Raw genomic sequence first — 24,287 nt, 5'->3', positions numbered from 1 at the left:
ATAGTGGTCTCATACAATATTTGTCCTTTTGCAACTGGCTAATTTCACTCAGCATAATGCCTTCCAGATTACTGCATGTTATGAGATGTTCCACAGATTCATTGTTGTCCTTCATTGCTGCATAGTATTCCATCGTGTGAATATACCATAATTTGTTTATCCATTCATTTGCTGATGGGCACCTTGGTTGTTTCCATCTTTTTGCTATTGTAAACAGTGCTGCAATGAACATGGGTGTGTATATATTTATTCGTGTGAGGGCTCTTATTTCTCTAGGATATATTGCAAGAAGTGGGATTACTGGATCACATGGTATTTCTATTTCTAGCTTTTTAAGGAAGTGCCAAACTGTTTTCCAAAGTTGTTGTACCATTTTACATTTGCACCAGCAGTGTATAAATGTTCCAGTCTCTCCACAACCTCTCCAACATTTATTATTTTGTGCATTTTGGATTAATGTCAGCCTTGTTGGGGTGATATGGTGTCTCATTGCAGTTTTGATTTCCATTTCTCTAATGGCTAATGATCCTGAGCATTTCCTCATGTGTCTGTTAGCTGCCCGAATGTCTTCTTTGCTCAAATACCTGTTCATATCCTTTGCCCATTTTTTATTGGGTTATTTGTCTTTTTGTTGTTGAATATCTTGTGGATTTTAGAGATTAGACACTGATAGGATTTGTCATAGCCAAAAAATTTCCCAGTCTATAGGTTGCCTTTTTACTCCTTTTGGTGAAGTCCTTGATGAAGTTTGAGCTTTAGGAGCTCCCAGTTATCTAGTGTCTCTTCTGGTGTTTGTGCATTGTAAGGAATGTTTTGTATTCTGTTTATTCCATGTATTAGGGCTCCTAGCTTTGTCTTTATTTTTTCTTCCATGATCTTTATCGTTTTAGATTTTATATATAGGTCTTTAATCCATTTTGAGTTAGTGTTTGTGCATGTTGTGAGGTATGGGTCTTGTTTCATTTTTTTTTTTTTCAGATGGATATCCAGTTATGCCAGCACAGACTGTCTTTCCCCATTTAGCTTATTTTGGGCCTTGTCAAATATCAGCTGCTCATATGTGGATGGATTTATGCCTGGATTCTCAATTCTGTTCCATTGGTCTATGTATCTATTGTTGCACCAGTACCAGGCTGTTTTGACTACTGTGGCGGTATAATAGGTTCTAAAATCAGGTTGTGCGAGGCCTTCCACTTTGTTCTTCTTTTTCAGTAATGCTTTACTTATCCAGGGCCTCTTAACTTTCTATATGAAGTTGGCGATTTGTTTCTCCATCTCATTAAAAAAATGCCATTGGAATTTGGATTGAGATTGCATTGTGTCTGTAGATCGTATTGAGTAGAATAGACATTTTCGCAATGTTGAGTCTTCCTATCCATGAGCAAGGTATGTTTTCCCACTTAATGTTTCTTGGTTTCTTGCAGTAGTGTCTTGTAGATTTCTTTGTATAGGTCTTTTACATCTCTGGTTAGATTTATTCCTAGATATTTTATTTTCTTGGGGGCTATTGTAAATGGTCTTGATTTGGTGATTTCCTCTTTGACATTCTCTTTGTTGGTGTAGAGAAATCCAACTGAGTTTTGTATGTTTATCTTGTATCCTGATACTCTGCTGAACTCTTCTATTAGTTCCAGTAGTATTCTTGTGAATTCTTTGGGGTTTTCTGTGTATAAGATCATCTCGCCTGCAGATAGAGATGCTTTTACTTCTTCCTTACGAACCTGGATGCCCTTTATTTCTTTATCTAACCTAATTGCTCTGCCTAGGACCTCCAGCACAATGTTGAATAAGAGTGGTGATAAAGGACATCTTTGTCTGGTTCCCGTTCTCAAGGGGAATGCTTTCAGACTCTCCATTTAGGGTGATGTTGGTTGTTGGCTTTGTATAAATGCCCTTTATTATGTTGAGGAATTTCCTTCTATTCCTATTTTACTGAGAGTTTTTATCATGAATGGGTGTTGGATTTTGTCAAATGCCTTTTCTGCATCTATTGATAAGATCATGTGGTTCTTGTCTTGTGTTTTATTTATGTGATGGATTACATTGATTGTTTTTCTAAAGTTGTACTATCCCTGCATACCTGTTATGAATCCCACTTGGTCATGGTGAATTATTTTTTGGATATGTTGTTGAATTCTACTGGCTAGAATTTTGTTGAGGATTTTTGCATCTAAGTTCATGAGGGATATTGGTCTGTAATTTTCTTGTTTTGTTGTGTGTTTACCTGGTTTTGGTATCAGGGTTATGCTGGCTTCGTAGAATGAGTTTGGGAGTATTCCATCCTTTTCTATGCTCTGAAATACCTTTAGTAGTAATGCTGTTAACTCTTCCCTGAATGTTTGGTAGAATTCTCCAGTGCATCCATTGGATCCAGGGCTTTTTTATTTGTTGGCAGCTTTTTTAATTTCCCTTTCAATCTCTTCTTTTGTTATAGGTTTATTTAGTTGTTCTACCTCTGTTTGTGTTAGTTTAGATAGGTAGCGTATTTCTAGAAATTTGTCTGTTTCCTGTAGGTTTTCAAATTAGTTAGAGTGCCATTTTCATAGTATTCTGTTATGATGCTTTTAATTTCATTTTGGTCTGTTGTGCTATCACCTATCTCATTTCTTATTCGAGTTATTTGCTTCCTCTCCTGTTTTTCTCCTGTCAGTTTGGTGAATGGTTTATCGATTTTGTTGATCTTTTCAAAGAACCAGCTTTTTGTCTTGTTAACTCTTGCAATTGTTTTTCTATTCTCTATTTCATTTAATTCAGATCTAATTTTTTTATTTGCTTTCTTCTGGTGACCGAGAGCTTCTTTTGCTGTTCTCTTTCTATTTGTTCGAGTTGTAGGGTTAATGCTTTGATTTTGGTCCTTTCTTCTTTTTGGATGTGTGTATTTATTGCTATAAGTTGGCCTCTGAGCACTGCTTTTGCTGTGTCCCAAAGGTTCTGGAAGGATGTGTTTTCATTCTCATTAAGTCTATGAACTTCTTTATTATGTCCTTAATTTCTTCTATAACTGAATAGTTTTTTTAGCAAGTGTTGTTCAGTTTCCATGAGTCTGATTTTTTTCCTTGCTTTTTCTGTCATTAACTTCTGGTTTTACAACTTTATGGTCACAAAAGATGCTTTGTAATATTTCAATGTTTCGGTTTCTGTTAAGGCTTGCTTTATGGTCTAATATGTGGTCTATTCTGGGGAATGTTCCAAGTGCATTGGAAAAGAAAGTATACTTGGCTGCTTTTGGGTGGAGTGTTCTGCATATATCTATGAGGTCAAGTTGGTTGATTGTGGCATTTAGATGTTCTGTGTCTTTATTGAGCTTCTTCCTGGATGTTCTGTCCTTTACCAAAAGTGGTGAGTTGAAATCTCCTACTATTATTGTCACACTGTCTATCTCTCTTTTCAATGCTGTTAGAGTTTGTTTTATGTATTTCGGAGCCCTGTCTTTGAGTGTGTAAGTATTTATTGTGGTAATGTCCTCCTGGTATATTGCTCATTTTAACATTATATAGTGTCCTTCCTTATCCTTTGTGGTGGATTTTACTTTAAAACCTATTTTGTCAGAGAATAATATTAACACCCTTCCTCTGTTTTGATTGCTGTTTGCTTGGTATAGTTTTTCCCTTCCTTTGAGTTTTAGTTTTTTTGTGTCTTTAAGTCTAAGTTCTTTCTCTTGTAGGCAGCATATAGATGGATGGTGTTGTTTCTTTATCCATTCTGCCACTCTCTGTCTCTTTATCGGTCCATTTAGTCCACTTACATTCAGTGTAATTATTGATGAGTTTAGTGCTGTCATTTTGATGACTTTTTTTGTGTGTTGTTGACAGTTTCCTTGGTCCACTTAATTTTATGTGCTGAGCTGTTTTTGTTTATGTATTTTCTTTTCCGCTTTTTCATTATTGTTGCTTTTGAATTTGCTGAGTCTTTATATTTTTCTTGTTTTTTATTTCTTCAATGACTTTTATTCTGCTTTAAGTGAAAGTTTACAAATCAAGTCAGTCTCTCACACAAAACCCCATATACACCTTCTACACACTCCCAATTACTCTCCCCCTAATGAAACATTTTTTTGGTTTTGGTTTAGTCCAATTGTGCTGACCTCCCCTGTACTGTGTGCTGTCTTTCCCTCACCTAAAGTAGTTCTTATCTACTATGTAATTAGTGAAAACTCCTTTCCCTCCCTCCCTCCCTCCCCCATCTCGTAACCACAAAAGAATGTTTTCTTCTCAGTTTAAACTATTTCTCAAGTTCTTTTAATAGTGGTCTTATACAATACTTGTCCTTTTGCAACTGACTAATTTCACTCAGCATAACGCCTTCCAGGTCTCTCCATGTTATGAAATATTTCACAGATTCCTCACAGTTCTTTATCGATGCGTAGTATTCCATTGTGTGAATATACCATAATTTATTTATCCATTCATCCATTGATGGGCATCTTGGTTGCTTCCATGTTTTTGCTATAGTAAACAGTGCTACAATAAACATGGGTGTGCATATATCCGTTCGTGTAAAGGCCCTTATTTCTCTAGGATATATTCCAAGGAGAGGGATTGCTGGATCATATGGTAGTTCTATTTCTAACTTTTTAAGGAAGTGCCAAATTGATTTCCAAAGTGGTTGTACCATTTGGCATTCCCACCAGCAGTGTAGAAGTGTTCCAATCTCTCCACAGCCTCTCCAACATTTATTATTTTGTGTTTTTTGGATTAATGCCAGCCTTGTCGGAGTGAGATGAAATCTCATTGTAGTTTTGATCTGCATTTCTGTAGTGGCTAATGATCGTGAACATTTCCTCATATATCTGTTAGCTACCTGAATGTCTTCTTTGGTGAAGTGTCTATTCATATCTTCTGCCCATTTTCTAATTGGGTTATTTGTCTTTTTCAAGGTGAGTTTTTGCAGTATCATGTAGATTTTAGAGATCAGGCACTGATCAGAAATGTCATAGCTAAAAACTTTTTCCCAGTCTGTAGGTAGTCTTTTTACTCTTTTGGTGAAGTCTTTGGCTGAGCATAATTGTTTGATTTTTAGGAGCTCCAGTTATCTAGTTTTTCTTCTTCATTCTTTATAATGTTTTCTATACTGTTTATGCCATGTATTAGGGCTCCTAACGTTGTCCCTATTTCTTCTTCCATGATCTTTATCATTTTAGATTTTATATTTAGGTCTTTGATCCATTTTGAGTTAGTTTTTGTGCATGGAGTGAGGTATGGGTCTTGTTTCATTTTTTTGCAGATGGATATCCAGTTATGCCAGCACCATTTGTTAAAAATACTGTTTTTTCCCCCATTTAACTGTTTCAGGACCTTTGTCAAATATCAACTGCTCATATGTGGATGGATTTATGTCTGGATTCTCAATTCTGTTCCACTGGTCCATGTATCTGTTGTTGTACCATACCAGGCTGTTTTGACTACTGTGGCGGTATAATAGGTTCTAAAATCAGGTAAAGTAAGGCCTCCCACTTTGTTCTTCTTTTTCAGTAATGCCTTATTTATCCGGGACCTCTTTCCCTTCCATATGAAATTGGTGATTTGTTTCTCCATCTCATTGAAGAATGTCCTTGGGATTTGGATCAGAATTGCATTAAATGTATAGATCGCTTTTGGTAGAAGAGACATTTTTACTATGTTAAGTCTTCCTATCCATGAGTAAGGTATGTTCTTCCACTTATGCAAGTCTCTTTTGGTTTCTTGCAGAAGCGTACTGTAGTTTTCTCTGTATAAGTCTTTTACATCTCTGGTAAGATTTATTCCTAAGTATTTTATCTTCTTGGGGGCTCCTGTAAATGGCATTGATTTGATGATTTCCTCTTCGATGTTCTTTTTGTCTGTTTAGAGGAATCCAACTGATTTTTGTATGTTCATCTTGTATCCTGATACTTTGCTGGACTCTTCTATTAGTTTCAGTAGTTTTCTGGAGGATTCCTTAGGGTTTTCTGTGTATAAGATCATGTCATCTTCAAATAGAGATACTTTTACTTCTTCCTTGCCAATCTGGATGCCCTTTATTTCTTTATCCAGCCTAATTGCTCTGGCTAGGACTTCCAGCACAATGTTGAATAAGAGTGGTGATAAACGGCATCCTTGTCTGGTTCCTGATCTCAATGGGAATGTTTTCAGGCTCTCTCCATTTAGGATGATGTTGGCTGTTGGCTTTGTATAAATGCCCTTTATCATATTGAGGAATTTTCCTTCTATTCCTATTTTGCTGAGAGTTTTTATCATGAATGAGTGTTTAACTTTGTCAAATGCCTTTTCTGCATCAATTCATAATATCATGTGATTCTTGTCTTTTGTTTAATTTATGTGGTGGTTTACATTAATTGTTTTTCTAATGTTGAACCATCCCTGCATGCCTGGTATGAATCCCACTTGGTCATGGTGAATTATTTTTTTGATATGTTGTTGAATTCTATTGGCTAGAATTTTGTTGAGGATTTTTGCATCTACATTCATGAGGGATATAGGTCTATAATTTTCTTTTCTTGTGGTGTCTTTTTCTGGTTTTGGTATCAGGGATATGGTGGCTTCATAGAATGAGTTTGGTAGTATTCCATCCTTTTCTATGCTCTGAAATACCTTTAGTAGCAGTGGTGTTAACTCTTCTCTGAAAGTTTGGTAGAACTCTGCAGTGAAGCCGTCCGGACCAGGGCTTTTTTTTGTTGGGAGTTTTTTGATGACCTTTTCAATCTCTTCTTTCTTTATGGGTCTACTTAGTTGTTCTACCTCTGTTTGTGTTAGCTTACGTAAGTAGTGTGTTTCTAAGAGTTCATCCATTTCTTCTAGGCTTTCAAATTTGTTTGAGTATAGTTTTTCATAGTAATCCGATATGATTCTTTTAATTTCAGTTGGGTCTGTTGTAATATCGCCCATCTCATTTCTTATTTGGGTTATTTGCTTCCTCTCCTGTTTTTCTTTTGTCTTTCTTTTGTCAGTTTGGCCAATGGTTTATCAATTTTGTTGAGTTTTTCAAAAAACCAGCTTTTGGTCTTGTTAATTCTTTCAATTGTTCTTTTTTGTTGTTGTTTTCTATTTCATTTTGTTCAGCTCTAATTTTTATTATTTGTTTTTTTTTTTGGTGCTTGTGTGTTTCTTTTGTTTCTCTCTTTCTATTTTTTCAAGTTGTAAGGATAGTTCTTTGATTTTGGCCCTTTCTTTTTTTGGATGTGTGCATTTATTGATATAAACTGGCCTCTGAGCACCGCTTTATCTGTGTCCCAAAGGTTCTGATAGGAGATGTTTTCGTTCTCATTTGATTGTATGAATTTCTTTATTCCATCCTTAACGTCTTCTATAATCCAATCTTTTTTGAACATGGTATTGTTCAGTTTCCAAGTGTTTGATTTCTTTTCCCTGCTTTTTCTGTTATTGATTTCCACTTTTATGGCCTTATGGTCAGAGAAGATGCTTTGTAATATTTCAGTATTTTAGATTCTGCTAAGGCTTGCTTTATGACCCAATATGTGATCTATTCTAGAGAATGTGCACCAGAAAAGAAAGTATACTTGGTTGCTGTTGGGTGGAGTGTTCTGTGTATGTTTATGAGGTCAAGTTGGTTGATTGTGACATTTAGATCATCAGTGTCTTTATTGAGCTTCTTTCTGGATGTCCTGTCCTTCACCGAACGTGGTGTGTTGAAGTCTCCTACTATTATTGTGGAGCTGTCTATCCTACTTTTCAGTGCTGATAGAGTTTGTTTTATGTATCTTGGAGCCCTGTCATTGGGTACATAAATATTTAATATGGTTATATTTTCTTGGTGTATTGTTTCTTTAATCATTATATAGTGTCCTTCCTTATCCTTTCTGATGGATTTCACTTGAAAGTCTATTTTGTCAGAAATTAATATTGCCACTCCTGCTCTTTTTTTTATTGTTGTGTGCTTGATATATTTTTTCCCATCCTTTGACTTTTTGTTTGTTTGTGTCTCTAAGTCTAAGGTGTGTCTCTTGTCGGCAGCATATAGATAGATATTGTTTTTTAATCCATTCTGCCACTCTCTCTCTCTTTATTCGTGCATTTAGTCCATTTACATTCAGGGCAATTATGGATAGGTATGAATTTAGTGCCATCATTTTGATGTCTTTTTTTGTGTGTTGACAGCTTCTTTTTCCTGCTTGATTTTATGTGCTGAGTAGATTTTCTTTATATATTGACATTTCGTCATATTTGTTGTTGTTGATTTTGTTTCTGCTTCGTCTGTATTTTTCCCTTGTATTTTATTTTGTTGAGTAGGATAGTTTTTCTCCTTTGTGGTTACCTTATTATTTACCCCTATTTTTCTAAATTTATAACTTTTATTTTTTTGTATCGCCATATCTTCCTCTCCATATGGAAGGTGTATGATTACATTTCTTAGCCCCTCTTTATTATTTAATGTTTTCTTCTTTTATATAATAACATCACCATTACCCTGTGTTGGGCTTTTTCTTTTTTTAATCTCTCTTTGTTTTTGTCTAAGCTTGCCTTGATGCTCAGGGCTCCCGGCTTGTCACAAATACACTCATTTCACTTGTTTTTTTGGGTCTTTGTTGCAAAGAGGGCTCGATGGAAGCGTCTGTCTATTCTGCCATCTTGGCTCCGCCTCCTTGTTTTTTATTTTGATGTGTAGGGTTGTTAGTTTCCTTTGTGGTTACCTCAATATTTTCCCTATTTTTCTACGTTTAAACCAATCTTTTATTTCTTTATATCCCTTTGACTTCCTCTCCATATGAAAGATCTATGACTACATTTTTTAGTCCTTCTTTTTTGTTTTCAGGTTGTCGTGTTTTACATAATGACATCTCTGGTTCCCTGTTTTGAGTGTTTTAGCTTTGATTTATTTTTGTGAGTTCCCTATTTTGGTTGATATCTGTTTGCCCTGTTCTGTGGTCTAGTTTTGGGCTGTTATCTGATGTTATTGACTTTCTAACCAGAGGACTCCCTTTAGTGTTTCTTGTAATTTGGTTTTTCAAATTCCCTAAACTTCTGTTTGTCTGGAAATGTCCTTATTTTGCCATCATATTTGAGAGACGTTTTCCTGGATATATAATTCTTGGCTGGCAATTTTTTCCTTCAAGGCTTTATGTATGTCATTGCATTGCCTTCTTGCCTGGATGGTTTCTGCTGAGTAATCAGAGCTTAGGCGTATTGACTCTCCTTTGTAGATAACTTTTCGTTTATCCATTTTTGTTTTCCGCACATCATCAATGCAGTGATGAAAAATCTTGGCATGAAATTTACAAATTCCTTTTAGAGCTGTTACCCTTTATATTCTCATTTCTCTTTTAAGGATACTGTGTTAGCTGTTCTGTATCTTTTGGGGAAATTGTTTAGGACACAGAAAAAAATATTTTTTTCTTGACAGGTTTGATTTTTTACTCTTCAGTAGGATTCTGTCCCCACATCTTCAGGTATTGTTAAGCACTCTTACTTACATTCAGGTTTTCAGAATGTGAATTTGAGGCTGGTGACATGGTGAGATACCTAATGCCTGATGCTTTGTAAAAGTCTGTGGTAAGTTTATATGTTTTCCCTATGGATATTTTAAAATAATTTGAATAAGATCACCCTCTTCCACTGTCACTTTCCACCTTGGAAGTTTGGAGGTAGCCTTTTCCTCACTCTCCGACCCTCCCCTCATCTCTCCCATCAGCACAAGTGATCAAAGGGTTGGTAAATTGTACAAGAAAATGATCTTGTTTTTTAGATTGTTTTAAAATACACTCCCTTCAGTTTTTTTTTTTCTGGTCCTTTTGGCCTGGTTTCCACGGAATTTGGGAATTTGTGAGGAAATATGCTGGGGCTATATGCTATGAGCAGGTACTTGTACTCTTTCTTGGCCTTGTGATATGAATTGAGTTGGAGGGCAATAAAGGGTTATGGCTCCTTTTGAAAGCTGGATACCTTCACTCCAAAAATTTAAAGGAATAAAAAAGTTCTCAAAAGGCTAGAATTATGTCTTCAATTAAAAACTGATCCTCATTCTACAATTGAAGAAATAGATGACATGAACAAGTCATATAGGTGGCAGTTGCCCGCCAAAGCAAAGTTGTTACCTATGCACTCTTCCCATTACCTTTTCAGAGAACTAGCAAATTCTACCCTTCTGGGGAGCATTGGCCTGTGCAATAAAGAGGTAAAAAGAGAGATGTGTCTAGAGCAAGATCTAGAAGGGTTTTCATGTTTTATGCCTACTTTGAATTCAGAGCATGGTGTGTTTGAGGATGGTCAGATATGAGGAGGGGGTATTTGTCAGCTTTGCTTCCAGTGCTTTTGTTATTTCTGTACCATTTTGAGCATGCTTTTCTGTAGTACAAGTAGGGGAAGAAAATGACTGTGTTCATTCTTACTAATTAAGGCATGTTCAGCTTTCACATACTTCTCATAACTGAGTTTTGAGACCAATATTAGCTGGTCTATTGTAGTAATTATACTTATTAGTTTTCCTCTTCCAATTTGATTTCATTTGCATTTTTTTCCCTCATGAGTATTCTTTAAGGGTAACATCTCTACTAAAAACTCTTTATCTTCCGGGTACCTTTGTGCAAATTAACTAAATCTCTGTTTAACTCAACAATACACTTCAGTTCATTTGCTTAACTGTATGAAAATAGCTTTTCTCTTTCTTACTGAGAAATAATTCTCCCATCTCTTTGATTTAGCATTGAACTTTCTTATTAATTTCTCTGTTATTGTATAAAGGCCTAATTCATGATCGATAAAAGATTACTCATGGTGTAAAGAAGCTGATCATTTCAAAAGTGGCTGAAGTAGAGGAAAATGTGAAATCTTCCCCACATGCAGTCATGGTTTGCACACATTGGTTTATGTTTCCTGAGATTTGGTTTTTTGTTTTGAAGCCTGTGTTTTTACAGTCTGTAAATAACCCTCTCAGCTCATGTATACGTGACACATATGCATACACACTCTCACAACACAAACCAGCCTGTTTGATAAATGAAATTAAGCAACTGAACAGTTAAGTTTTTCAAACTTGAAACAGGTTTCTGATACTCAGAAGAAAAACACACTGTTACATGATTACATCATTGTTGAAAGCAAAGCATGAAGAGAGAGGTCCCACAAGTCCACAGCAGTCACCCTGACTCTGCTGACACGTTTTGTACTAAATTTCAGCAGGAGAAAAGCCTTTATTCAAGGACATTGTGAGCATGCCTCAAGCAATTGTGGGATGGTGGTTCTGGGAACAAGAACTAGATATTTTGTTCTTGTAACCATTTATTGCTCTCAAAGGAACAATATGTCCAATGGTCAACTGAGTACATAATTCCTTAATTGTATAAAACACTATGAAGCATTCTCTCAAAAGAGGCACTTTCAAATAAAAAAGTCAACATTTTAAATAAAAGGAACTATGCTAAAATCTGAAATCCTGGTGGTGTAGTGGTTAAGTGCTACAGCTGCTAACCAAAGGCTGGCAGTTCGAATCCACCAGGCACTCCTTGGAAACTCTATGGGGCAGTTCCACTCTGTCCTATAGGGTCGCTATGAGTTGGAATCGACTTGATGGCAGCGGGTAGGGTACAGTATGCTAAAATCGATTGCACTTTTTTTTGTAGATATTCGACTTAAATATTGACATTTTGGACCACTAAATATACATGAAGAACATTTATTAGCAATGCTATTGATTGAGATCATATTTATATTTCTACTATTAATTTCAACTCATTTTTAAAGATGAGCTCGTCTTAGTTTATATTATTAATACTGCCTCTTAGTAAGATGGTAGCAAGCTAATATTTCATACTACGTGGGAATGTACTGCTCTTATACTTCCTTAAAACAAAGCTATCTTCTGCTCATGTGTTGACTGAATGGAAGATTACCTGGCCAAAAATATTATTATCTTTCTTGGTTCACTCAATCAACCAATGATTATTTCTGAGCACCTACTATGGCAAGGCACAGGACCAGGCACATTAAAGGACACAGTACAGAGTTTTTCCTACTTCCTATTTCTGGAACTTATCTTCTTTTTTCTATCTTCATTTACTTATGTCCTATAGAGCTCTCTTCTCCACCTATAGATTTAGAAATCCTATTCATTCCCTTAGACCTAGATCAAGTATCTTCTTGGCAAATCATTTCCAAACTACTTCAAGCTTTAGTGATTTTCCCCTTCTCTAAATTATCATGCAATTAATTTACAGGTTTTGCAGAGTAGAACTGTGCTCCATAGGGTTTTCAGAAGCAGATCACCAGGACTTTCTTCTGAGGTACCACTGTATGGGTTTGAATCGCTAACCTTTAGGTTAGTAGTCAAGTGCTTAACCCTTTGCACCACCCAGGGACTCCATTACTTAATTACTTGTGACTTTTTTTCTCCTGTGGTATATTTTTGTTTTGTTTTTCCAAGTAGGTAGGAAACTCCTTGAGCAGGGTGAGCATGAGGCGAGGGGCAGAGACAATGTGTTATATTTGTGTTCCTCACAGTGACTTGCTCACTGTGCATTGCCCCTGAGAAGTGATTTGGGAATTCAGAGAAGAGAATGATCCCTGGAGGTCAGATCAGGGGAAGGCTCAAGGAGTTGAGGCTTGATCTGTACTTAGAAGGGCGGGTAGGATTTAGGTAAGGAGAAAAGGTGGAGACTGCATTTCAGAAGGGCTTTGAGTAGGTGACAAGTGTGAGTGAAACTGAGGATTCTGAATGCATCTGATAGAAAGGTATGCTCTCAAGCTGTCAAAGCCTGCTAAGGAAATGGATGGGTTATGGAGTATACTGGTGTGTTAGTCTCCTGAAGCACAAGGTAGAGTAAAGATTTAATCCCAGCCAGGGGTACAGAACAAGTGATGCCCATGTATGGATTTCTCATTGATGATTTTTCTTCTTACAGGGCAGGCTCTGCTATATTTAACTTTCCTAATATATATAGTTTTCTACTCCTTTCTTTCCACTCTGATTTAAAGGACTATCTACTTAGGCAATTAGGCAAGAGCTTCAAAGATCTCCCATTACAGCATAGGAAAAACTAGAAATGACCCTTACATGAAGATAAAAAGTCATTTGACTGAAGTATCTTAAAAGAGGTGCCAAGCCCTATTTGGGGGCATGCAGAACCTAGAAATAATTACTGACCAGTAAACAGGTTCTCCCATGCATTCCTACTGGGAAAATAAGGGTTTTCTTGATACAAAGGGCAGCATGAAGTTTTACCTTCCTCTTGCCTTGAACACCATGATGAAGAATGCCTATGGGCTATTTAGAATAGAGAACTTGACAATTAGGTAATGTAGAATTAGGAGAAGCTATGGGATTTGAGAAATAAAGGAGTTATGAATCAATAATTTTCCATTTACTAAGTTAAGAAAATTACTTAATAAATCGATTGCAGGCTACACAGATTTGCCAATATGTATTGAGTAATTCATTCATCCTGGGAAAATCTGAAAGTAAGTCATTATCGTCTTTACCCATGTAGAGTAAAATTGTATTAAGTTGGATACCACCAAGAAAAATTTTATGATACTGAAGAATGAAAGTGTAAATACTTGAGGGAATAGAAGGATATCACATAATTTCAAGTGCCTTTTATTAGTGATATGCAAATTACAAACATATATTATCTCTTCCTTGGAGCAGATCACCTCAAGATTTTTCCTACTCAACACTTTGTAAATATAGCTGAATTACATGAAAGTAATATGTTTGCACTTCATTCATTCATTCAACAAATATTTATTGAGCATTTACTTTGTTCCAGGCCCTCTTTTAGCGGCTGGGGATATAGTAGTGCATAATAAAAAGAATGTGTTCTCATGAAGCTTACTTTTAATAAGGGGAGATGTCAAATAAAATAGAAAACCAATAAATATGTAATATCCAGTTAGTGCTTTATATTATTTATGTATAAAGAAAAATGGAACAAAGAAAGGGTAGTGTGTTAAAGATACTTTTTGATAGGGTGGTGAAGGACGTTTAAAGAATTGGCATTTTAGATGGAAAATATACAATTACAAAACGTTTATTGCACATTTTATAATTATGTTGGGGAGAGCCAAACTACTTACAACATTGGATCGTCACATCCAGCAACATGATATATCTGTACACTTATTCAGATTTTCTTTGATGAAGTTTCATACTTTCTTTAATATAGATCTTGTCTGTTTCTTGTTAAAATTATTCTTAGGGTTTTAAATAGGTTTGCTTCCACTGTCAAAAAAGTATTTTGTAATTATAGTTTCTTTTTGGTTATAGTTGACATATAGGAAAGTGGTTTTAACTTTTTAAAATATTTATCTTGTACCTGACTACCTTACTCAACTGTCTAACTAGGTTTGCTTTGGAGTTTCTAGGCAAATAATCATATCACTGTTTTTTTTTTTTTCTTATTGAATTGGCTATGTCCTCTAGGGCAAAATGAATAATACTAGCAGTCATAGTGATCATCTTTTTGTAATCCTGACATTAATTTAAAAAAAAAAACCAAACCCGTCGCTGCTGAGTCGATTCCGACTCATAGCAACCTTATAGGACAGAGTAGAACTGCCCCATAGAGTTTCCAAGGAGCACCTGGTGGATTTGAACTGCCCACCTTTTGGTTAGCAGCCACAGCACTTAACTACTACACCACCAGGGTTTCCATGACTTTAACAGGAATCCTTATTTCATTTCACCATCCACATTTCACCATTAAGGGTAATGCTTGCTATTGTTGTCTTATAAAAATTCTTTTTTCTAGTTAAGGATGTTTATTTTTAGTATTTGTTTGGTAAGTGGTTTAGCAGAACTGAGTGTTAAATTTTAATACATGTTTTTTGGTGTCTTTTAATGCTAACATAAGATTTTTTTCTCATTTAATCTGTTTAGGTGGGAAATTAGACTATTGTTTTCTCAGGATAAACGCTTTTGGTCAAAATGGATTAATCCTGGAATGTATTTGCTAATGTTATCTATATTCTTCAATAAAATTGGTATATAATGCATGTGTGTGTTTACCTTATCCAGCTTTAATGTCAGCGTTACGCTAGGCTTATGGAATGAGATGTGAAACTTTCAGTATTTTTCTTTCCAGACTGTTTAAGCAACTGCACTTGAGGCTTTGATAAAAATCGTCTTTGTCTGGTGTCTTTGTTTTAGAGGCAGTAACTTTTCCAAATTTTTCTATGGTCATTGGAATACTCGGGTGTTCTGCCTCATCTTCAATCAATTTTTGTAATTTGAACCGAAGAGGTTATTTGCAAGTATGTACAAGGAAAAAAGGATTAGTAGTCAGAATATATAAAGAATGCATTCAATGGCTGTTTTCTTTAATGTGGTTTTATTAATTTGTTCTAATCCCTCTTGTCTTTATTAAAATTTTGATGAGAGACTGAAAGAATTTTTACCAAATTCACAATTATGATTTTTCTCAGAGAGGAAGAAAAGTTAGAGAGAGTGGAAATGTGCGTCCTATAGGTTTTGAGCTATAATGGCTTTTATTATGCATTTTTTCTCTTAACTCGTGATACTTAACAGAAAGTATTTTAAAAAATTACAGTTTCTAAGTGCATAGGTCCTTATTTGGCAATTCCTTTGTTGTTAATGTCTAATTTTATTGCATGTTGTGAGAGAATGGACCTATATGAATTGATCTTTTAGAATTTATTGAGATTTTCTTTGACCCATAACACATTGGTCTGTTCTAGTAACTGCTCCATTACTTGAAAAAAAATAAGTAGTCTCTATTTGTTGGATTCAACATTCCACGTAGATTTGTTAAGTCGAGCTAGTAATTGGGTTCACATCCTCCATATTGAATGTATTTTACGATTACTCATTATGTCAATATATGAGCAAGGTGTAAATTACCACTAGGATTCATTCATTCGTTCAAGAAATATTTACCAAGGACTTACTATGTGTCAGGCCCTATTTTAAGTGCTGAGGATATAGCAGTGAACAAAATGAAGACAATCTCATGGAACTTACATTCTGGTTGGAGGAGACAGACAATAAATAAATAAACAAATACATTTAGCATGGTAAGAATTAGTACGGAGAGAAAATAGAGCAGATAAAGGGGTAGAGAATGACAAGGATGGTAGGGGTGGAGGACAGGTGCAATTTTAGATAGGGTATGAAAGCAGGCTTCTGTGATAAGGTAACATTTGAGCAGGATAGGCAAGAACGATGAGGAATCTGGTACCCATAGATGGGACCCAGGGTTCCACAAGGGGCCCAAGATCCGACTATGTTAAGTATCATTCAAAACCCCATATAAGCGACTCATTCCATAAGCCTTAAGATAGCATACAACCCAAAATATAGCTGGATTTTCAACTCCTCATTTGAGTTTTTCTATTTTAACAGAGGAATTTAAACTCTTCACTTTTATTATGATTGCTGATACATTTGGACTTATTTAAAAACATTTGGACTTATTTAGTCATCTTATTTTGTGCTTTCTATTTACTATAATTCCTTATTTCTTTTCATTTTTTCTTTCCCTTCCCTGTCGTTTCCTGAATTTATTAGATTATTTTTGTTTTCTTTTTTCCTTCTGGTGCTTCAGAAATTTCACATTCTGTTCTCAGATTCTGGAGCAGCACTATTCAGTAGAACTTTATGTTATGATGGAAATGTTCTATGTCTAATTTGATAGATAGTAGCCACATATATGGCTATTGAGCATTTGAAAGGTAGTGTGAAAGAATTGAATTTTAAATTTTACTTAATTTTAATTGATTTTTTTTCTTGAGGAAATGTTAAAAGCTGGATGGAATCTATTTTTTATTTTAATTTTATTTATTTTGTAATTGAGAATATACACAGCAAAACATATACCAATTCAGCAGTTTCTCCGTGCACAATTAAGTGACATTGATTATATTCTTTGAGTTGTGCAAACATTTTCACCCTCCTTTTCTGAGTTGCTCCCCCCACCATTAACATAAACTCATTGCCCCCTAAGCCTCCTATCTAATCTTTTGAGTTGCTGTTGTCAATAATTTTATTTGATTTAAATTTAAAATGCTGGAGAGGTGTGGAGGGAAAAACACTAGACAACAAATAAGTGGTAACTTTGGTGAAGGGTTAGACAGTACACGGTACTGGGGAAGCCAGCAGAACTTGTCCAAGGCAAGGTCATGGAAGCTCCATAGACACATCCAAACTCCCCGAGGGACCAAATTACTGGGCCAATGGCGAGGGATCATGGTCTAGGGGGACATCTAGCTTAACTGGCATAACAGTTTATAAAGAAAATGTTTTACATTCTACTTGGGTGAGTAGTGTCTGGGGTCTTAAAAGCTTGTGAGCAGCCATCTAGGATACTTCACTGGTCTCACCCCATCTGGAGCAAGGTTGAATGAAGAAAACCAAAGACATAAGGGAAAGATTAGTCCAAAGGACTAACATACCACAACTACCACAGCTTCCACCAGACTGAGTTCAGCACAACTACATGATGCCCGGCTACCACCACCAACTGCTCTGATAGGGATCACAGTAAAAGGTCCTGGAAGCACTGGAGAAGAATGTAGAACAAAATTCTAACTCACAAAAAAAGACCAGACTTACTGGTCTTACAGAGGCTAGAGAAACCTTGAGAGTATGGCCCCCTGACACCCTTATAGCTCAGTAATGAAGTCTCTCCTGAGGTTTACCTGTCAGCCAAAGATTAGACAGGCCCATAAAACAAAATGGGACTAAATGGACACTCCAGCCCAGGGGCAAGGACGAGAAGGCAGGAGGGGAAAGGGAAGCTGATAATGGGGAACCTAAGGTCGAGAAGGGGAGAGTGTTGACGTGTCATGGGATTGGCAACCAATGCCACAAAACAATATGTATATTACTTGTTTAATGAGAAGCTAGTTTGCTCTGTAAACCTTCATCTAAAAAGTACAATAAAAAATAAATTTAAAAGGCTACATGTGGCTAGCGGCTACCATGTTGGACAGCACAGTTCTACATACTACACTTAAAATGATAATACAGCAGTTTAAATATCTTTTAGAAATATTGAGGGATACTCAGTATATATAAGAAGCCCTGGTGGCGCTGTGGTTAAGTGCTCGGCTGCTAACCTAAAGGTTGGAGATTGGAACCCACTGGCCACTCCACAAGAGAAAGAGGTGGCAGTCTGCTTCCATAAAGATTACGGCCTTGGAAACCCTATGGGGCTCTTCTACTCTGTTCGATAGGGTCGTTATGAGTAGGAATTGACTTGACAGCAATGGGTTTGTGTTTTGACTCACTATCTATAGCCTCCCCATTCCAAATAAGACAAAGTCTTTCGTACAGAGACCAAAGCTTATTAGTGGTTACCAGGGCTGGCAGGGAGGGGGAAAGGGGAGTTATTGCTTAGGAGGTACTGAGATTCTGTTAATGGTGATGGAATCATTTGGAAACGGATAGTGGTAACAACTGTATAACATGATGAACATAATCAATGTCACTGAATTGTATATGTAAAATTATTGAATTGGCAAATGTTTTGTTATATTTTTACTACAACAAAAAGAAACTCTAAAAAATAAGGCAAAGCCTTCAGCATGCTTTCATTTTCCTTCACCTCCCTCTATATCTTCCACTCCTTTCACCTTCTAATTAAGTCATTTAGAATTTTTGTTTCAGCTGGTTATTAATTTTTCTTACAGAACACTTTTAATTTTTAACAACAAATCCATTTTTAATGGTTGCATTAAGTTTCACAGATGCATTACCGACAATCATTTAGAATCAACCATAAGTGTTATTGGCTAGATTGATCTTTACTATTATATGCAATTCCATACTCTTTCTTAAATTGTTTTTTACTTTTGTAGGTGTACATATTAGTACGGGTTCCTGGGTGGTGCAACGGTTAACACGTTTGGTTGCTAACCAAAAGGTTGGAGGTTTGAGTCTACCCAGAGGTGCCTCAGAAGAAAGGCCTAGTGATCTACTACTGAAAAATAAGCCATTGAAAACCATATGCAGTACATTCTACTCTGAAACACATGGGGTTGCCATGAGTCAGAATCAACTCAACAGCAACTGGTAGTGGTTTACTTGAGTTTTTTTTTCCCAGAAGAGATATGTAGCTTGTAAATTTTTCAATTATGAGTTGGAATCGACTTGACGGCACTGGGTTATTTTATCTAAATTTGTCTAAATTTTTCTTTATTTTACCCTCACACCTGACTGATAGCTTCAAAACCAGAAAAACCAAACCCCTTGCCGTCGGGTCGATTTTGACTTATAGCTACCCGATACGACAGAGTAGATAGCTTCAGTGGGCAACAAATTTTTTTTTTAATTTGTATTGTGCTTTAAGTGAAAGTTCACAAATCAGGTCAGTCTCTCATACAAAAATTTATATACACCTTTTTTTTTTTTTGCTATATACTCCTAGTTGCTCTGTCCCTAATGAGACAGCACACTCTTTCCCTCCTCTATTTTCGTGTTTCCAATCCGCCAACTTCAGATCCCCGCTGCCCTCTCATCTCCCATCCAGACAGGAGCTGCCCACATAGTCTCATGTGTCTACTTGAGCCAAGAAGCTCACTCTTCACCAGTATCATTTTCTATCCCATAGTCTAGTCCAATACCTGTCTGAAGAGTTGACTTTGGGAATGGTCCCTGTCTTGGGCTAACAGAAGGTCTGGAGATCATGACTTCTGGGGTCCTTCTAGTCTCAGTTAGACTATTAAGTCTGGGCTTTTTATGAGAATTTAAGGTCTGCATCCCACAGCTCTCCTCCTCCCTCAGGAGTTGTCTTTTGTGTTCCCTGTCAGGGCAGTCATCAGTTGTAGCCAGGCTCCATCTAGTTCTTCTGATCTCAGGCTGATCTAGTCTCTGTTTTATTTGGCCCATTCTGTCTATTGGGCTCGTAATTACCTTGTGTCTTTGGTGTTCTTCATTCTCCTTTGCTCCAGGTGGGTTGAGACCCATTGATGCACCTTAGATGGCTGCTTGCTAGCTTCTAAGACCCCGGATGCCACTCTCCAAAGTGGGATACAGAATGTTTTCTTAATAGATTTTATTATGCCAGTTGACTTAGATGTGCCCTGAAACCATAGTCCCCAAACCCCCATCCCTCCGCCCCCTATGCTGGCCTTCGAAGTGTTCAGTTTATTCAGGAAACTTGTTTACTTTTGATTTAGTCCAGTTGTGCTGACCTCTCCTGTGTTGTGTGTTGTCTTACCCTTCAAATAAAATACTTCTTATCTACTATCTAATTAGTGAAAACCCCTCTCCCTCCCTCCATCCCCACTCTCTTCACCATCAAAGAATATTTTCTTCTCTGTTTAAACTATTTTTCGAGTTCTTATAATAGCGGTCTCATACAACATTTGTCTTTTTGCAACTGACTAATTTCACTCAGCATAATGCCTTCCAGATTCCTCCATGTTATGAAATGTTTCATGGATTCATCATTGTTCTTTATTGATGCATAGTATTCCATAAATATCATAATTTTTTTATCCATTCATCCCTTGATGGGCACCTTGGTTGCTTCCATCTTTTTCTATTGTAAACGGTGCTGCAATGAACATGGGTGTGCATGTATCTGTTCGTGTAAAGGCTCTTATTTCTCTAGGATATATTCCAAGGAATGGGATTGCTGGATCTTAAACCCAAAAAAACCCAGTGCCGTCTAGTTGATTCCAACTCATAGTGACCCTATAGGACAGAGTAGAGCTGCCCCATAGAGCTTTCAAGGAGCGCCTGGCAGATTCGAACTGCCAACCCTTTGGTTTGCAGCTGTAGCACTTAACCACTAAGCCACCAGGGTTTCCTGGTGGATCCTATGGTAGTTCTATTTCTAGCTTTTTAAAGAAGCGCCAAATCGATTTCCAAAGTGGTTGTACCATTTGACATTCCCACCAGCAGTGTAGAAGTGTTCCAGTCTCTCCACAACCTCTCCAACATTTATTATTTTGTGTGTTTTGGATTAATGCCAGGCTTGTTGGAGTGAAATGGAATCTCATTGTAGTTTTGATTTGCATTTCTATAATGGCTAATAATCGTGAGCATTTCCTCATGTATCTGTTAGCTACCTGAATGTCTTCTTTAGTGAAGTGCCTGTTCATATCCTTTGCCCATTTTTTAATTGGGTTATTTGTCTTTCTGTAGTTGAGTTTTTGCAGTATCATGTAGATTTTAGAGATCAGACACTGATCAGAAATGTCATAACTAAAAACTTTTTCCCAGTCTGTAGGTAATCTTTTTACTCTTTTGGTGTAGTCTTTGATGAATGAGCATAGGTGTTTGATTTTTAGGATCTCCCAGTTATCTAGTTTCTCTTCTGCATTGTTAATAATGTTTTGTATAGTGTTTATGCCATGTATTAGGGCTGCTAGTGTTGTCCCTGTTTTTTCTTTCATGATCTTTATCATTTTATATTTTATATTTAGGTCTTTAATCCATTTTGAGTTAGTTTCTCTGCATGGTGTGAGGTATGGGTCTTGTTTCATTTTTTTTGCGGATGGATATACAGTTATGCCAGCACCATTTGTTAAATAAACTGTTCTTTCCCCATTTAAATGACTTTGGATCTTAGTCAAATATCAACTGCCCATATGTGGATGGATTTATGCCTGGATTCTCAATTCTGTTCCATTGGTCTCTGTGTCTATTGTGCCTATGAGTACCAGGCTGTTTTGATGACTGTGGCTGTATAATAGGTTCTGAAATCCGGTAGAGTGAGGCCTCCCACTTTCTTCTTCTTTTTCAGTAATGCTTTATTTATCCGGGGCCTCTTTCCCTTCCATATGAAGTTGGTGATTTGTTTCTCCATCTCATTAGAAAATGTCGTTGGAATTTGGATTGGAATTGCATCGTATCTATGGATCGCTTTTGGTAGAATAGACATTTTTACAATGTTAAGTCTTCCTATCCAAGAGCAAGGTATGTTTTTCCTCTTATGTAGGCCTCTTTTGTTTTCTTGCAGTAGTGCCTTGTAGTTTTCTTTGTATAGGTCTTTTACATCTCTGGTAAGATTTATTCCTAAGTATTTTATCTTCTTGGTGGCTACTGTAAATGATATTGATTTGGTGATTTCCTCTTCGATGTTCCTTTTGTTGGTGTAGAGGAATCCTATTGATTTTCTATGTTTATCTTGTATCCTGATACTCTGCTGAACTCTTCTATTAGTTTCAGTAGATTTCTTGAGGATTCTTTAGGGTTTTCTGTGTATAGGGTCATGTCATCTACAAATAGAGATAGTTTTACTTCTTTCTTACCAATCTGGATGCCCTTTATTTCTTTATCTAACGTAATTGCTCTGCCTAGGACTTCCAGCACAGTGTTGAATAAGAGTGGTGATAAAGGGCATCCTTGTCTGGCTCCTGATTTCAAGGGGAATTCGTTCAGACTCTCTCCATTCAGGATGATGTTGGCTATGTTGGCTATTAGCTTTGTATAAATGCCCTTTATTCTGTTGAGGAATTTTCCTTCTATTCCTATTTTGCTGAGATTTTTTATCATGAATGGGTGTTGAACTTTTTCAAATGACTTTTCTGCATCAATTGATAAGATCATGGGGCTCGCATCTTTGGTTTTATTTGTATGATGGATTACATTAATTGTTTTTCTAATGTTGAGCCATCCCTGCCTACCTGGTAGGAATTCCACTTGGTCATGGTGAATTATTTTTTTTTGACATGTTGCTGAATTCTATTGACTAGAATTTTGTTGAGGATTTTTGCGTCTAAATTCATGAGGAATATAAGTCTGTAATTTTCTTTTTTGTGGTATCTTTACCTGGTTTTGGTTTTAGGAATATGCTGGCTCCATAAAATGAGTTTGGGAATATTCTGTCCTTTTTTATTCTCTGAAACACCTTTAGTAGTAGCGGTATTAACTCTTCTCTGAAAGTTTGGTAGATCACTGCCGTGAAGCCATTTGGGCCAGGGCTTTTTTTGGGGGGGAGGCGGTTTATTACCTTTTCAATCTCTTCTTTTGTTATGGGTTTATTTAGTTGTTCTACCTCTGTTTGTGTTAGTTTACGTAGGTAGCGTGTTTCTAGAAATTCATACATTTCTTCTAGGTTTGCAAATTTGTTAGAGTACAATTTTTCATAGTAATCTGACATGATTCTTTTAATTTCAGTTGGATCTGTTGTGATATCACCCATCTCATTTCTTATTCAGGTTATTTGCTTCCTCACCTGTTTTTCTTTTGTCGGTTTGGCCAATGGCTTATCAATTTTTTCAAAGAACCAGCTTTTGGTTTTGACTCTTTCAATGGTTATTCTGTTCTCTATTTCAGTTGATTCTGCTCTAATTTTTATTATTTGTTGTCTTCTGGTGCCTGAGGGTTTGTTTTGTTGCTCTCTTTCTATTTGTTCAAGTTGTAGGGATAGTTCTTTGATTTTGTTCCTTTCTTCTTTTTGTATGTGTGCATTTATTGATATAAGTTGACCTCTGAGCACCGCTTTAGCTGTGTCTCAAAGGTTCTGATAGGAAGTGTTTTCATTCTCATTGGGTTCTGAATTTCTTTATTCCATCCTTAATGTCTTCTATAACATAGTCGTTTTTGAGAAGGGTGTTGTTCAGTTTCCAAGTGTTTGATTTCTTTTCCCTTCTTTTTCTGTTATTGAATTCTACTTTTCTGGCCTTATGGTCAGAGAAGATGCTTTGTAATATTTCCATGTTTTGGATTCTTCTAAGGCTTGCTTTATGACTTAATATGTGGTCTATTCTAGAGAATGTTCTATGTGCATTGGAAAAGAAAGTATACTTGGCTGCTGTTGGGTGGAGTTTTCTGCATATGTGTATGAGGTCAATTTGGTTGACTGTGGCATTTAGATCTTTCATGTCTTTATTGAGCTTCTTTCTGGATATTCTGTCCTTTACCAAAAGTGGTGTGTTGAAATCTCCTAGTATAATTGTAGAGCTGTCTGCCTCACTTTTCAATGCAGTTAGAGTTTGTTTTATGTATCTTGCAGCCCTGTCACTGGGTGCATAAATATTTAATATGGTTATATCCTCCTGGTATATTGTCCCTTTAATTATTGTGTAGTTTCCTTCCTCATCCTTTGTGGTGGATTTAATTTTAAAGTCTATTTTGTCAGAAATTAATATTGCCAGTCATGTCTTTTTTGATTTTTTGCTTGATATATTTTTTTCCCATCCTTTGAGTTTTAGTTTTTTTGACTCTAAGTCTCAGGTGTGTCTCTTCTGTGCAGCATATAGACGGATCGTGTTTTTTTAATCCATTCTGCCACTCTGTTTCTTTATTGGTGGATTAATTTTATTTACATTCAGTGTAATTATGGATAGATATGAGTTTAGTGCTGTCATTTTGATGTCTTTTTTGTGTGTTGTTGAGAGTTTCTTTTTCCCACTCAATTTTTTGTGCTGAGTAGTTTATATATTTTCTTT

This window comes from Loxodonta africana, chromosome X (genome assembly GCF_030014295.1).
Source record: "Loxodonta africana isolate mLoxAfr1 chromosome X, mLoxAfr1.hap2, whole genome shotgun sequence".
NCBI classification, from domain to species: domain Eukaryota; kingdom Metazoa; phylum Chordata; class Mammalia; order Proboscidea; family Elephantidae; genus Loxodonta; species Loxodonta africana.
This window is presented reverse-complemented; position numbering follows the sequence as displayed.